Below are 17,111 nucleotides of genomic sequence, written 5' to 3' on the forward strand. Positions count from 1 at the left end.
GGACGACCTGCTTTCCGTTTAGCCCTAGACAGTTGGCCGAAAAGAACAATCTTCTGCAGTCTCTCATCCTTCATCCACACAACGCGCCCTAGCCACCTCAATCTTTCTTTCATTATAGCCCTAGAGAGCGGTATTGAACCACATTTTTCGTATAGCCTATTGTTTGAAATACGGTCAGTCAGCCGAGTACCTAGAATAATTCTTAAGCAATTTCTCTGGAGAACATCTAGCAAATCTTCATCCGCTTTTCGGAGTACCCATGCTTCAGAACCATATTTGACCACTGTCACCCCTGTAGCTTCTAATATTCTATTCTTGGTATGCAGACTTATCTTCCTATTCTTCCAAACTTTTTTTAATTGTGAAAAAAACACCCCGAGCCTTGGCTATTCTACTTTTAACATCTTCACTGCTTCCTCCATCTTTGCTAATAATACTACCAAGGTAAGTGAAGCTGCACACCTGATCAATCTTTTCATTACCCAACGTCACCTTTTCATCTTCACTTATTCCTAGCCTTAGTGACTTAGTCTTCTAAACAACAATTTTCAGACCTATTCTAGCACCCTGAACTAGCAAAACCTCTAAAACGTCATTCATATTGCTCACACTTTCATTTAGAATGCTTAAATCATCAGCATAATCTAAGTCCAGGAGACTTTTTCCTCCCCATTTGATTCCGTGGTCTCCCATTGCCTTTCCTGCGCTCCTTAAGACAAAGTCCATCAAAATAATCCATATAAAGGGGGATAGAAAACAACCCTGCTTAACTCCTGATTTAATACAAAACCAGCTGCTAACCTCATTTCTTACCTTAACCGCAGCAGTGTTATTCTCGTACAGATCACTAATCACTTTAATGTATTTGTCTGGTATACCATACAAGGATAAAATCTTTACTAAAGCTCTTCTATCAACAGAATCGAACGCTTGCTCATAATCTATAAAGCTGAGGACCAAAGGTGTTTGAAAACTCAGGCACTTCTCAATTATTAGCCTAAGAATGAAAATTTGGTCGATACATCCTCTACCTTTTCTAAAACCGCAATGTTCTTCTCTTAAAACTTTGTCTACGTTAAAACTTGGTACAATAACGGATATAGCGGTGTTAATTCACGAAAATGAAGGGGAGGGGGAGTTAATATTTCAAAATTTACGAGGGAGGTATAATTTTGCTGCTGTTTTCAATTTTTCAATGAAATACCAAAAAAGATGTTTCCAATGAAATACCAAGGAATAATTTTTTTCAAAATCTAGGGGGAGGCAAAAATCTTGAGGAAGTTAGGGCCAAACATCCTCCCACACCCTTCATTTACCACCACTGGTTAGGTAATGTCATTGCAGGTGATACGCAACTTCACCATCTGAAGAAATTGCTTTTCGTATGAGTTCTTTTCATGTCCACCTTCTATACACCAGGGCCATTTCTGGGAAGGTTGTACTTCGTTCAGGAGCCGAGTAAGCTCGTCTGAAGTACTTGAAAAATATACCATATACAATATACTTGAAAAAATACTTGAACAAGTGGCTCATTAACATCAAGATTAACAGTAAGCTGAATTACTCAAGGACAGGAGACTTGATGCCATACCTCAAAGCTATTGACCAACCGATTCGGCAATCACTGAGTGCTATGGATATCAAGAATTTTCCACTCTTGAGCCTTTTAACGGTGAAATTAAAGAACTGAATGAAATTGATTAAAGATACGACATAATATTTGGATATCAGATGTGATCTACAGCGTTGCCTATAGTAAAGGCCATAAGGTTTCAGTGATTTACTATTATTATTTATTATATTTTTCCCCAGAGGGACTTCATGAGGTAGGGGTTGTCGTAAAAACTTCGGAAGGGGCTCGTTGGAAATCCGAAGTTCTTGTGCCCCTTTTAAGAATCAAATTGGTCGGAGGGCAACTAGCCCCCCTCCTCCTCACCATATTCTCCCTAAATGCATCCGATCAAAATTTTGAGATAGTCTTTTTGTTGAAAATAGTCCAATGGTCAAATATGTCTAAGAGGTTGACAAGACCCCCAACAGCCCCCGGGGTAAGAATTGCAAGTTATGCAAGTTTTCCATTGTTAAAGTATAATTTTTTTTATAGAAGCACACTATATGTAGGAGGATTTTCTAAAGAACATTATAAGTAGGAACCCATTATTGATTCCGGGGCGAAGTGACGTCACAGCCAAAAACGCATTGAATACTACCAGGACGAGGTGAAATCACTTGATCTCCAATGAATTTACCTTAAATTTATGCAATAGGATGTAGTCGAAATCAATCTACGCATTATCTGTTTTGTTATGATTCCAACCGTATCAGTTGTTTTTGCCTCTCGCCAGAATTGATTGCATTATTAGGGGTATCTAGTAATGATGAAAAGTTATATCATTTTCATAGGGGTGAAACAAAGCTCGATAATATTCATATTTTTAATAAGATTGTATGAAGGGGATAAAAGAGTTAAAAGTGCGTACCAGTTAAGGTAAGTTTGAGAGGATGATAAGTCTTAGCCAACTAGACATAAATGTTAGAATAACATCACTGGTATCAATATATGGAGACAGTTAGTGATGTCAAGAAGATTTTATGACTTAACTTGGCTTTGCTTCTTAGGTGACTTATGAAAACTTTAACAGTTTTTAGGGAGGTGGGGGATGATTCAAGGGCTCATTGGGTACATTCTTATGCTCTTTTTTTTCAAAATTAGCTAGTGGAAACATTAAACAATGTAGGTTACTTATGAAAACTTTAATTTTTTTAGGAAGGTGGGGGATGATTCAAGGGTTCATAGGTTGCATTATTCTCCCTTTATTTTTCAAATTAGCTAGTGGAAATATTAAACAATGTAGGCGACTTATGAAAACTTTAATATTTTTGGGGGGTGGGGGTGATCCAAGAGTTCATTGGGTACATTCCTATGCCCTTCTTTTCCAAAATTAGCTGGAGGAAATATCAAACAATGTAGGCAACTTGTGAAAACTTTAATTTTTTTTAGGGAGGTGGGGGATTATCCAAGTGCTTATTGGGTACATTCTTCTGCCCTCCTTTTTCAAAATTAGCTGATGAAAATATTAAACAATGTAGGCAACTTATGAAAACTTTATTATTTTTTTTTAGGGAGGTGAGGTATTATCCAAGAGCTCGTTGGGTATATTCCTATGCCCATCTTTTACGAATACTGATTTTTTTTTTTTACTTGGATTTTTTTTATGAATCTTAAAATGACATGAAATATACTTGCGGCTGTAACAATCGTACTCTATGCTTGCTCGTAGACACGACGCGGCTTTCCCAATGGTACTCTATGGCACGTTATCGACACTACCTAGTTTATTGCATGTTTTTTGGTCATTAATAATTGTATAGTGGAAGGATAAACACATGAACAAGTAACACAAATTCAGATTAAAACAAAAAAAAATCGCTTCAAGCAAGAGGCTGACTACTTCCCCTTTCCTACAAACAAGAGGGTGACTTCTTTTTTTTTTTTTTTTTTTTTTTTTTTTTTTTTTTTTTTAGTGCGTCATTTGCACTTTACTGAAAACAAATTATATTACAAATACTTTCTTTTGTACTAAAAACATTGAAAATAAAACTACAGTGAAATAGAATCTTGAACTGCTGAGCTTTCAGCAATAGGCATACTTATATATAAGATATTCAGTTTAATTTGATTAGTTATTTCCAAGGACGGCTTGGAAACACATATAATTTTCAATAAAACACAAATACCGCAGTAGATTTTAGACTTTTACAGTTAGGGAAAGGGATGCTAGCCAAACTCTTTTTTGTAGTGATTTTTGTTCGTTTTAAGTTTGATTTACATATTGAATTTATGTTTCACTTGTTGTAAGATTTACTTATTTATTTATACCTGTGGTTTGCTTGTTTGCTATGATTACATATTTAGTTTATGTTCGTTAAGTTTAATATGGCTCTTTATTTTTCTTTGAAAAACTTCTTTTTCGGAAAAATTATTTTTAACCAATTGTGACAAAAAAGGTAGCCTGATAGGTTTTGCATGAAAGACGATAATGGTTCACAGGAGCAAAATAGATACAAATTTGATGAACTAGATAAATCTAGATAAACACTAAAAATAGATGATTGGAAAACGTTAATAATAAATTCCAAAGCAAAAGCAAAAATGATTGATTTTTATTTGGTGAATTCGAAAACTCAGTCCATTTGCTTCAAGCAGATTTAGCTGTCCACCTCTCTGGAAGCTTTCAAGACTGGATGAGAGGGGCAACGTTGATCAGAAGTGGAAATACTGACCCAAAATAATCATTAGAACAATCTTTTGCTAAAACAGTATAATTTTTTGGTGGAATTTCACAGCCGTAATCTAGATTGTTGCTATAAAAATAAATACAATAAAATAAAGAAATTCAGGTTAGTTTTTACGGATTAAGAAGGTAAGATCCAATAATTGCCTTTTTGTTAATGAATCTGGAACTAAACGAAAGCAGGAGGTTTTTGAATAGAATGAGAGGAAATTATAAAAAAGGTAATCTCGGAAAGAGGAATGAATAAGGCTTTGATTAAAATGGGATAGAAGACGATCATGAACAGCTGGGTTGGCGACTCAGTGCCGCGATAGGTTGTTAGCAATCGCAATAGATTACGCTTAGCCTTAAAGAACGGCGAAGTTCGGAAGGATTACCAAAATTTAAAGAAAAAGAAGTAATGGAACTGAAAATGGAACCAAGTTACATAAAAATGGAATGTAAATTAGATGGAATACAACAAAATTTTACAGGAAATTTGTTGAAGACACCCGAGCATCAATTTTTTATAATCAATCTTTAGTTTGTTTTCTGGAAAGCTCGTAATTTTTTTAAGGTTTAGGTTACTTTGCTTAGTCACCGATTAAAATAGTTTTCACTGACAAAAAGGAAGCCGGCAAATTTTTCCATGTTCCTGGAAAAAAATTAAGACATGATGCCAAGCATGGCAAACCGGCGGCAACAGGAAATTGAAACGTCAACAAAAACTAGAAAAATGACACCGTCTTTTTTCAAAGTATGAACTAATTTGATATTTTCCTTTTGTATACAGTAATTTAAAAGTAAAATATTTGTTTTCCATCGTTATCAGTCTCTGGCTTATTGAAGCACAAAATTAAATTTTTTTTTTACAATATTATTCATCCGTTCACGCTAATGAATGGGGTGTAAAGAACGAGGCTAGCCAGTTTTCTGAAATATTGCATACCAGGTGGTGCATAGTGATGTGGCGGAATGCATCAATACAAGGCAGAAAGTGTGGAGGAGTGAAGGAAAGGGGCATAATATGGTAGTACGTGGCAAGACACTGTGGAGCACGATATGGCGTGGTGGCATACAATCTGGCCTAGTGGACCATGATGGTTCATTCACATGAAAAGTTTGGAATTTGGCAAAAATCAGCGCTATTATGATTAACAGGTTTCATTTATTCATTGATTCGTGTTTATTTTAAGCTTGAATTATTATATGACTTCATTTCTAGTCGTCTTAGGTTTTATATGGCTTTTTAGTTTTCTTTGAAAAACTTCTGTTTTGAAAAAGTTTATTAAAAAAGTAATATACATGAAAAGAATCTACTTTATACACTGATTCTAAATATGCGAAATCATTTATTAAATTTGCCAATCAAAGCGTATTAGCATAAGAAGATGCGTACGGTTTTAAGAAAGAGATAGGGACAAGAACTCTCCCCCTCCCTAAATTGTGTTTTTTTGTGAGAATAAAATAATCGAAATCGATATGTCTGAGAAAGATAGAGCAGTGATTAGCCCCTATCTGTAAAGATAAAAAAAATAACAAAGGCTAAATACATAAATTTTAGTAGAACTACGGGCATGGCATACCTTTTTGGATTCTATTTTCTGTATGAATTTCGGTTGACGCAGCCCCAGAGCCTTGGGTCCAAAAAATACTCCTGTACCTCCCTCCCCAAGTTCTAAATAGTTGTTCAAAATTCCAAACAAGCCGAATAATTGCTTGTAGCCAGTGAAGCAAGGACCCTAAATTCTCCAAATCGACTATTTTGAAGAAATGAATATATAGGTAATTTTTATTTAAAAGATAGGCATAATGTATGTTGCCAAAATCAATATCATGAAGAGATTTCTGCCTAAATAATTATAGAGTCAGAGCCCTCTTGACCCCACACCATTACCGTTGCTCAACTTGATAAATCTGTATGTGTCGCACCTCTATTGTTAAAAGTATATTGCTATTAGAGATTGCCACAAATAAGTATTCCCCTTCAAACCCTTCTTAAGGGCTAGAACTCGATTTATACTTTACTGGAAACGAAACATATGTTAAAACGTATATTTTTTTTTTTACAAAATATTTAAAAGTCAAATATATATTTGTTAAGCAATACTACGGTTAGCCAAAGGCTTGTCACAATATTTGTAATTGCTAAAATTTCACATATTGCCAAAATTTTAATTCGGCTAAGATTGAATTATTATTACAAAACTTCTAAGAAAAAATTTGTTTTCGATGCCAGTATATTTGGGCTAATCGGTCTAGTTTTAATATTTTAGATTAAAGCTAGGACTGTCCAAATTTTACATTTTTTTGTGCGTTATAGTTCATCTCTATTTTACCGAAAAGTGTTGGAGTTAATTAGGTTCTTATTGGTTTCTTTATTATAGCATTTGAATTGTATTTTCGACTGCTGTTAGTCATATAGCTGAAATATTTGTTTAGGCTAGGTTGCATTTTAATCACTGGCTTAAGAGAATTCCTCATTAACTTCTTAAATTTTGCATAGGGAGGTTTTGTTAGTTTTTGTCTGGGGGGGGGTGCAATACCAGGTTTATTTATAATAGCCTAAATTCTGATTATTTAAGTTTTTCTTCCTCAAAAACTAAAGAAAATCCGTATCCTGCTTATCTGTAATTCGGTCAAAGAGTCCGAAGCCTTTCTAAGCTTTGCCTAACACCTTCATTTGATTGTTTTATGCTCATCATACCATCATTTATTCATCATCCTTTACAGTGAAATGTTAAGTGGCAAAAAAGTATTACTTGTATTGGCTTCTTTACAATTACAGCAGTCGTGTGATGACAATTAAATTTTGGAGGGATCAACTCAAATGAGGGGGGGGAATTCTTTTCTGGGACCCATCGCTACATATTCCTCATACATTGTCAAAAAACGACACTTCCTCTTGCGGTTCCCATTTTTGGGGAGGTTTGGGGGGTTCTCTCCCAAAAACTATCTCTTGGCATACACCACTGCGTAACACATTCTATAATTCTCCGTTTTAATTATTCGTGAGCGATACATTTTTTCGTTCCTGTGATGGAGTAAAAAACACTGTCATTTTCAAACTGTTTTTCTGAAAGATTGGACGCGGTAACCAATGGTAAGGACAAGGAGTCTTATCGTCACCTGGAGTACTTCATTTTGAGTAAAGGAGACAGGGTTTGACTATATAAGACATTTCCAATAAATTTTCATATTATTTGGTTGGACTGCATGATTAAACTAAGCTAGCTATTATTTATTGCTGCAGATTTTTTTCCATCATTAGTTTCATAAAATGATGAAATAGAGGCAAAAAGATCTCCCTTTCATTACTTACCTTTTCATGAGATAATTCCCAACCGTAGATTACCCAATACACTTCCACAAAAAAATCCTCACATTTGAATCCAAATCTATCACTTTAATATCATTTAGAAATTAACGTAAACCGTATCTCAATCGACTGAAGACTGACCCTTAGAAATCTTTTTCCTATATTTGAATCCGCCCAGAAGCATCTGTCCAGGCACCCCGGAGGTTTGAAGCTTTGGAAAAGTACTGGGAACTTGTAGGGGTTTCAAATATCTTTTAAAAATTGTGCGGATGGATGAGCATGACTTATCGGGTATCCCATATCAGAATTTCGAGTGGCAATGAGTGGCTACTGAGCTAGGGGAATCAGAGTACAGGGAAGACAAAGAGACGTAATTAACGAGTCTAGTAAATAGAAAAAGGGGAAAAAAACTTGGAACACACTAATTTGGCAATCTTTAAGAACATTTTCAAAGCTTTGTCTTTTAAGTACCATGGGGAGAAGTAGATACTAAAACATAACTTTAAGCTAGATTCATGTCCTTCTTATGAGTAATTTAATAAAATAAAGTTTTTTCAACAGAAAGAAAGGAGTAACATCAGATTTTAAAGCGAATAGAAATTATAGTTTACATGAGATGTTTGCCCCTTTTAAATACATCGTTCTTCTACTTAGGAAGGTGTAGCCCCCCTTATATACAAAATAGTTTCTGTTCAGTTTAAGTTTTAATGTTACTCTGTACTTGAAGTTGAAAAACAGTTGCTTTTTTTATTTATTTTCTGGCAATCTTGGGAATCTGGCTCTCCCTCCATTGAAAATTCCCTCACCCCGTGAAAAATCCTCCATAAACCCCCTGGAAAGTTTCTTGCGGACGATCCCGGAAATCTCCCCGAGTGGAATTTTTCCCCGGAAATCCCTCCTTGGAAAGTTACTCCCAAGGAATATTTCCCCATGGAAAATTTCTTCCGTGTAAAAACTTCTCCCACTGAAAAAGAAACGAGACAATCCCAGCCGGCAGAAAATTTCCCCCGGACAATTCCCCTAGAACATCTCCACTTGTAAAATTGGGTCGGTAAAGAGAAGTGGGCTCATTCAAATCACATGAAAAAGCATTCATTCGATGGGAAATTGAAACGGCTAGTGCTCTTTTTAATAGTCGAAAGTGATTAGAGGGCAACTAACTCCCCTCCCACCCCCCCCCTTTCCCCAAACCCATCCAATAAAACCTTTGAGATAGCCATTTTTTTCAACGTAGTGGAAAGGCCCAGAAATTATGTCTTTGAGAATGACAACCCCCCCCCCAGCCCTCAGGGCCAAGGTTTTAAGTTGTGCCCTGTAGCCATATAAGGTTTTTATAGAAAGAGTTGTAGTAAAGACTTCAAAAAGAGCTCATTAGATTGGAAATTGAGAGGGGTAGTGCCCCTTTCGATAGTCAAAAGTAATTGGAGGGCGAATGCCCCCCCCCCACCCCCATCATTTCTCCAAAACTTACTATCAAAATTTTTTTACAGATATTTTGTTCAACGTAGTTGAAAAGTCTGGAAATTATGTCTTTGAAGGTGACAACCCCGCCCCCAGCCCTCAGGACAAAGGTTAGAAAAGTTATGCCCTTGGGGCATATAAGGTTTTCATAGAACGTGTTGTCGTAGAAACTTCAAAAAGGGTTAATTCGATTGGTAATTGAGAGAACTAGTGCCTTTGTTATCAGTCGAAAGTGATCGAAGGGCAAATGTCCCCTCACCACGCCCATCATTTCCTAAAACACTTGCAATCAAAATTTTGAGATAGGCATCTTTTTCAACATAGTTGAAGGTTCCGGAAATTATGTCTTTGAGGATAAAAAATCCCCCCCCCATCCCTCAGGGCAAGGGTTTTAGGGTATGCCCTAGGGGGCATATATGGTTTTTTATAGAAAGCATGTTCATATAAACTTCGAACGGGGGCTTATTGGATTGGTAATCAGAAGGTCTAGTGCCCTTTTTAAGCATCAAAGTGATCGGATGGAATCAGAAGGCAGCTCCCCCCCCCCCCCCCCCCCACACACACACATCATATTGTCCTTAAATGCACCGAATGGAGACTATGAGATACCCATTATATTCAAAATAGTCTAAGTGTCATATAACAAGGCTTTTGGGGCTGAAACAAACCCCCAGAGCCTGGGGGCAAGGGTTGTAAGTTATGCCCCAGGGACATTTAAGGTTTTTGTGGAATGGATGGCTGTATAAACTATAGAGGAGGCTCATTTGGTTGAAAATGGGAAGTTCTAGTTCCCTTTTAAGAGTCAAAAATGATGGAGAGCAGCAAGCCCCTCCCCCAACTAGCCTTCTTCACCAAACGAATCTGATTAAATTTGTGAGATTGTGATTTTGCTCAAAATACTCCAAAGACATATGACAATGCCTCTAGGGCTGACACAAACCCCCAGTGCCCTGAGGATAAGGTTGTCAGTCATGCCTTGGGGGCATATAAGCTTTGTATGGAATGGGTGGTCGTATAAACCTCAGATGGGGCTCACTTGATTTGAAATTGAAAGTTATAGTGCCCTTTTTAAGAGTGAAAAGTGATTTGAGAGCAATCATCCCCCCCCCCCCCATACTCATCATTTCCCCAAAGAGGTCCAATCAAAATTTGGAGATAACAAATTTGTTAATTGTAGTCGAAGGGTCCGGAAATTGTGTCTTTACGGAAGACAATCCCGCCTCACAGCTCTCAGGGCTAGGGTTGTAAGTTATGCCCCGGGGGCATATAAGCTTCCTATAGGAAGGATGGTCGTATATACTTCGAAGGGGACTCATTGGACTGCTAATCTGAATTTCTTGTACCCTTTTTAAGAGTCAAAGTGATCTGTGGGCAGCTAACCCGCCCCCCCCCCAAAAAAAAACGTCGTGTTTTCCCGAGACACATTGAATTTTGAAATTTTTAGACACTCATTTTATTCAAAATAGTCCAAAGATCATATAACAAGGCTTTTAGGGTTAATACAAACCACCAGAGAATGGGGGTGGGGTTATGAGTTATGCGGCGGGGCATTTAAATTTTTCATGGAAGGGATGGTTGTTTAACTTTAGAAGAGTCAAATTTGGTTGAAAATCGAAAGTTTTAGTTTTTTCTAAGTGTCGAAAATGATGGAGGGCATTTAACACCCGTCCCTCTCCAACAACCTCTTTTTTCACCAAACGCATCTGATTGAAATTATGAGATAGCAATTTTGTTCAGAATAGTCCAAAGAACATATAATAATGCCTTTATGATTGACACAACCCCCCAGCACCCTGGGGATAGGGTTGTAAGTTATAACATAAGAGCATATAAACTTTTTATGGAAAGAGCGGTCGTATAAAAGTAGTGTGTATGTACGCAACACGAAACCTACAAGCCTGAGGCATGGATATGTGTGCAGTTTCTACGGTATATGGCTTACCAGGGGCAATCACCTATTACTACGAACGGTACATGCCTTACCAGACGCGTTTCAGTACCAACTCACATTTTTCTGGCCCAAACAGAGATATATAAGGAATTATACAAGAATATACAGTGCTGATCCTACGCCGGGGGTATGAATATACAGTGCAGTTTCACGAGTACATTGCCTTACCAGGTTCATTCATCTATTACTAGGACATGTTTTTTTTTCTTGGTTCAATAGTCAAAATTAAACTTCCTCGTATCGTATATTCAAAGATGGTATTTTGCTAGAAATATTGGTTTTCCCCTGAAGGGCTTATAATCACATTTTTTTACTTTCAATAAAGATGGGATTACTGTTTCTGAATCAGTTGAAGAAAACAACTTGATATAACTCTTTTATACTTAAATTTATTCATTTTCCGATGGAGAACTCCGAAAGGATTAGAGTGAGTAGATATATATTATTCTTTTTATTCGATACGTTTTTCGTTATAGCTGGCTTTTAACTATCTATCATCAGGCTTTATGATTGACAGGGGACCACAAATCATTAGCGATTTTTATAGCAGCTGTCCAGGTATAAAGGGTATCTTGGGTAAAATTCTTCTTTGCTAGATCGCAAAAATATCTCATACGTTCGTAACTGAAATTTTTGTTTTGTTTTATCCTATGTTGGTTTATGCTATTGTAGAGTGGGTGAACAGCACCCTTCTCATTAATATTCTGAATAAATAACAAAAACGAACTAAATAATCAAAAATTGTGTTATCACGGACTAAATAATCAAAAATCGTGTTATTTTTTCTTTTATCGTATGTTGAGCTATGCTATTGTAGAGTGGGTGAACAGCGCTCCTTCCATTAGTATTCTGAATAAATAACAAAAACTGCCTAAATCACAAAAAATTGTGTTATTTTTTCTTTAATCAAATGTTGAGCTATGCTGTTTTAGAGTGGGTGAACAGCGCCCTCCCAGTAATATTCTGAATAAATAACAAAAACGGACTAAATAATCAAAAATTGTGTTATTTTTCTTTTATCATATGTTGAGCAATGCTGTTGTAGAGTGGGTGAAGAACGCCCCTCCCATTAATATTCTGAATAAATAACAACAACGGCATAAATAATCAAAAATTGTGTTATTTTTCTTTTATCATATGTTGAGCTATGCTATTGTAGAGTGGGTGAACAGCACCCCTCCCATTAATATTCTGTTATAAATAACAAAAACGGACTAAATAATCAAAAACTGTGTTATTTCATTATGCTTCATATTTAAATATAGATAATTTAAACTCCATGTAGAAGTGGCGTTCTTTTTTTCTATGTGTTTTAAGATGATTTCAGCCATTAAGGTTACAAATTACATAGTGACAAAACTGAATTTAATTTTTATTCCAGGATGTTGATAATCAAACCATTGAGCAAAAGTGGACGAAGTTGGATGTCGCCCCTGACAACACTGACACGGACCTAATCAGATCCTTGAACTCAAGGAGGGAGAGTGAAATCTGCTACGCATCCCGTTCAGATGGACAAGGGGTTTCTTACAACCTACCTGCCATTTCTAGGGTAAATACAATTTATCAGAAAGTATTCAATTTTATAATACAATCACAATTTCCCAAAAGCATATTTTCTTTTAAGAAACAGGAATCAATTATCTTCACACCTCTTAGTCCACATTACATTCTAAATACACTACAGGATTAATCCAAGTTAAAAATTGTCATCTTTGTCAGCGATTGCTAAAAACCATGAGACATGAATGTGCGTGTGTTGCAACTCAGGGGCTATTATTAGGGAAGAAGAGGGGGGAATAGGAAAAAAAGAGTAGAGATGTTGAAGAAAAGAGAGGGGAATGGGAAAAAAGAGAAGGGGATGGGGTAAAAAAAATTAATTAGATAGTGCCTTAACTTTGTTACATGACTTCTGGTACTTATTTAGTACCTGGTAAACACGTGAGTAGAACTGTACTGAAATGCTTTACGAGAAATAGGTTAGCGCTTCTAGCCTTTATTTTTTTTTATCGTACTTTATTTTATTGACATGCATAATTCAATTGCTTTTTGCCAGATGGTATAGGCAATTTTGAATAAAATCGTTCTTAACTAATTTGCAAAATATCTCATGCGTTTGTAACTGGAGAAATGACATACATTTTTTTTCTTTTATCATACGTTGAGCTATGCTGTTGTAGCGTTGTAGAGTGGGTGAACAGCACCCCTTCCATTAGTATTCTGAATAAATAACAAAAACGGCCTAAATCATCAAAAATTGTGTTATTTTTTCTTTTATCATATGTTGAGCTATGCTGTTGTAGAGTGGGTGAACAGCCCCCATCCCATTAATATTCTGTATAAATAACAAAAACGGACTAAATAATCAAAAACTGTGCTATTTTATTATGCTTCATATTTAAGATATAGATACTTTAAGCTCTATGTAGAAGCGGCGTTCTATTTTTCTAGTGGTTTAAGATGATTTAAGCCTTTAATATTACAAGCTACATAATAAGAAAACATAAATTAATTTTTATTCCAAGACGTTGATAATCAAACCACCGAGCAAAAGCGGGCGAAGTTGAATGCCACCCCTGACAACACTGACACGGACCTAATCAGATCCTTGAACTCGAGTAGGGATAGTGTAATCCGCTACGCACCGCGTCCAGATGGGCAAGGGGTTTTTAACGACGTACCTGCAATTTCTAGGATAAGTCCAATTTATCAGATAGTCTTCAAGTTTACAATGCACTCACAATTTCGCAAAAGCATATTTTCTTTTAATTAATAGGTAGCAATTTACATCACACCCCTTAGTCCGCATTATATTCTAAATACACTACAGGATTAATACAAGTTAAAAATTGTCATTATTGTTAGCAATTGCTAAGAAACTATGAGACATGTATGTGCGTTTCTTGCAACTCATGGGCTATTATTAGGGCAGAAAGAGGGGGATACGAAAAAAAGAGTATGGATGTTGAAGAAAAGGGAGGGGAATGGGATAAAAGAGAGGGGTTGGGGTACAAAAAACCTTAATCAGATAGTGCCTTAACTTTGTTACATGACTTTAGGTACACGAGAAGTAGGTTATCGCTTCTTACTGAGGTATTGGCAGCTCTATGACAGATATTTTTTTTCATATCTTATTTTATTGGTATTAGCCAATCTTTACGTTGTGTGTGCCTTTCAACTAGTAAATATGTATCGGACTTTTTTCTGCTCAATTTTTTTTTTCGGTGAAATTAATATAATAAAAATGGTGAAATATAAAATTGATGAAGTTCTATTTGGCTACTTTATATGACTGAAAGGGGCAAGTATTGGCCATTAAAAATCGTAAAATATGTTGGGTTTGCAAGGGTGAATTTGATGATGGTGTTGGGAATGGGGGAAAGAGGAAGGTGATCCACCATGATCATTTGTGGCAGGAAATTATATCAGGAGGGAGTAACGTTAGAGGGGTTGCACATCAATCGTGCAATTTAAACGTTAAACAGCAATATTTCGTACCGGTTTTTATACACAATACCAATTAAGACAAAGTTTATTTTACCGGTGTTGGCCCGAATTCCCAAGGGGGAGCTGTAGATAACGCATGGATATATGGTTCTTTTTCATATAATATCATGCCCAAATCATCGTAGAGGCTACTACTGCTAGAATTCATGAGGAAAACAGTTGACAAGGGTAACACGTGCCTGAACACAATCCGTTTTTAGACTCCTTCAGTTTTTTCCCCAAGTCCTTAAGCCAATTGACTCAGGTACAGAACAGCGACAATTTTGACAGTTTTCCCCTCCTTAAACAGCGCTTCCTCGATGATAAAATGTAGGATTTACTAACGTGTAAGGGCATATATGCATATAATTACTACAACTCTGCCTCGAGGCCAGACGAGGTGTCATTACCGCCCATTGGAGCTTTTTACATTTCTCATGCTAAGAGTGAGTGCACCACTAGCGACTATGAATTTTCTAAGAAGGTTTGGGCAAAGGGTGGATGTAAAAATGGGTGGGTTTACGGTAAACTTTACTTGGCCAGTGACGTACTCTCTTTTCTGGACATTTTGTGCAAAAATACGGATGAAATCTATGGGGAATCTGGGTTGGATGTAGGGTATTATTTTTCCACTCCTTATCTGGTGATGGACTTGATGCTTAAAATCAGCAAAGAAGAAATAGGTCTGATCACCTATGTGGATCAGCATCTGTTTGTAGAGAGATCAATGAGGGATGGGTATGTTTTTCAAGGGGATCGTATCATGAAAACTGATCCGACCGGACAGCACACCGATGAAAAGTCAGACGTATTTTTTTGGATATGAACTCCCTTTATCCATCGGCAATGCCTCACTACTGTTTGCCGTGTGGGAATTACAAATGGCTTAACAATCCATGTGCTTCGGATTTCCCCAAGATTGCTACCGTTGAGGAGAATGGGGCACAGGGATGGTTTTTTAAATTGACGGTGAAATACCCATGGAAATCCATGACTCGGTAGAAGACTTTGCTATCCCGTGCATAAATAGACTGGTGGGTAGGAACTCTCTGAGCCCCTACAATTTATCTTTAGTAGAGGATGAGAGTATGCACTCGGTGCCTTCAAAGGAAAAACGTATTGCCGACCTCAACCTGAAACAGAATACCGTTGTACATCACGTGCTATTGAAATGGATGGTTTCCAATGGTTTCAAAGTCACAAGGATTCATAGAGCCCTCCAATTTGATCAAAAACCTTATATGAAATCGTTTATTGACACCTTTGTCAGTAAACGTTCACAAGCGAAAGCAAATGTTGACAAGGAATTCTATAAACTTATTTTAAACTCAGCCTTCGGTAAAATGTGCGAAAGCGTACGAAACAGAAGTAATTGTGACATTGTAACCAATCCCAAAGATTGTGCTCGAATCATTGCAGATCCAAACTTCACATCGTTCACAATCATAGACTCTGATATGGTGCTCCTACATCGTAAGAAAAGCAGGCGGGAGTGCAATAACGGAAACATCTAAAAAACTCATGTTGTCATTTTATTATAATGTATGTAAGGTGCAATGGCCGATTGAGGGACCAGTTCAAGTGTATTACGGGGACACTGATTCAATCCTGTTAAAATAATTTAACGGGAGCACGAAAATTTCTTAAATGATTTAGAAAATGGAGATTACATTAGCTCACGAATGGACTACACCAACTGGAATGAATCCCTCTTCCCAGAGCTAGTGAAACGCGAGGCCCCATATCAATTGTTAATATTGAAATCTGAAACAGGAAGCCATCTGATATCCAGTGGTGTGTTTCAAGGGACGAAGGTATACTGTGTGGAAACGCACAATAAGGATATCTAACAAGTTTACAAGGGGGTACCTACACACTTTGTAAAAAATAATTTCGACATGAATGTCTATAGAAAATGTGTAAAACGTAGTTTCGTCCCAAGAACGAAAGTCATGGCGATTCGCTCTTTAAAATGTAAAAAGTAAACAGTTAGAGTTGAGAAAAACACCATGTCGGCCATATCGGACAAAGTTTATGTACTTGAGGATGGTGTGAAGGCACTAACACATGGTCACTATTTAATCTCAGACCGAGTTGAATGTGTAGAGTATAGAAACCAACTCGATCTACAAAAATTAACTGAAATTCATTCATAGTACACGGTGGGTGGTGGTGGAAGTTTTAAATTCTTTTTTTTCTTATCAAACAATTTTCAATATGTGTGTGTGTGTGTGCAAGGCAGAGCAGTTACTTCTTCTTCTTCATAATTTCCACCATTTAGAATTATTTAATGCCCCCTCAGGCGCCGGCCCGGACCGTGGCGCTTCCCGGCCAGAACAGCGGCCACCCCCGGGGGTTGGGGGACCCCATTTCAAATTTAAAAATGTTATAAATAAAAAATGTGATATTATTTTAAGTGTATTGTTCATTAAATGCTGTATTTTTTGTTATAAATAAATAAAGGATAAGTGCATTTATTAAAGCGCTTTTTTTCTAGTGCTTATTTAAAAATTTTTTTATGTTTTTCTTATAAATAAAAAAAGGATATTTTTCTTGTTTAATGTGTTGTTTTCTTGTTTAATGTATTATTTGTAAAGTTCTACTACTTTTATGTTAATAA

At 36.6% G+C, this 17,111-nt stretch overlaps 1 protein-coding gene across 7 annotated transcripts in view; it reads right to left on the bottom strand.

The window, feature by feature from the left end:
• Positions 1 to 7,776, bottom strand: part of LOC148950360 (uncharacterized) — a 369,985-nt gene extending 362,209 nt beyond the window's left edge. For 6 of the 7 annotated variants that reach the window (XM_089092346.1, XM_089092345.1, XM_089092344.1 and 3 more), the window contains exon 1: positions 7,597 to 7,776. The gene's annotated coding sequence lies outside the window, so the exon portion shown is untranslated. Of the gene's footprint in view, positions 1 to 7,036; positions 7,123 to 7,596 lie in introns of those variants that run through there. The other variant, XM_089092349.1, reaches the window with a different exon arrangement.
• Between the last annotated feature and the right edge of the window lie 9,335 nt (positions 7,777 to 17,111).

The sequence above is a fragment of the Artemia sp. Qi Xiang Cuo genome, chromosome 7 (genome assembly GCF_049724085.1).
Source record: "Artemia sp. Qi Xiang Cuo chromosome 7, ASM4972408v1, whole genome shotgun sequence".
NCBI classification, from domain to species: Eukaryota; Metazoa; Arthropoda; class Branchiopoda; order Anostraca; family Artemiidae; genus Artemia; species Artemia sp. Qi Xiang Cuo.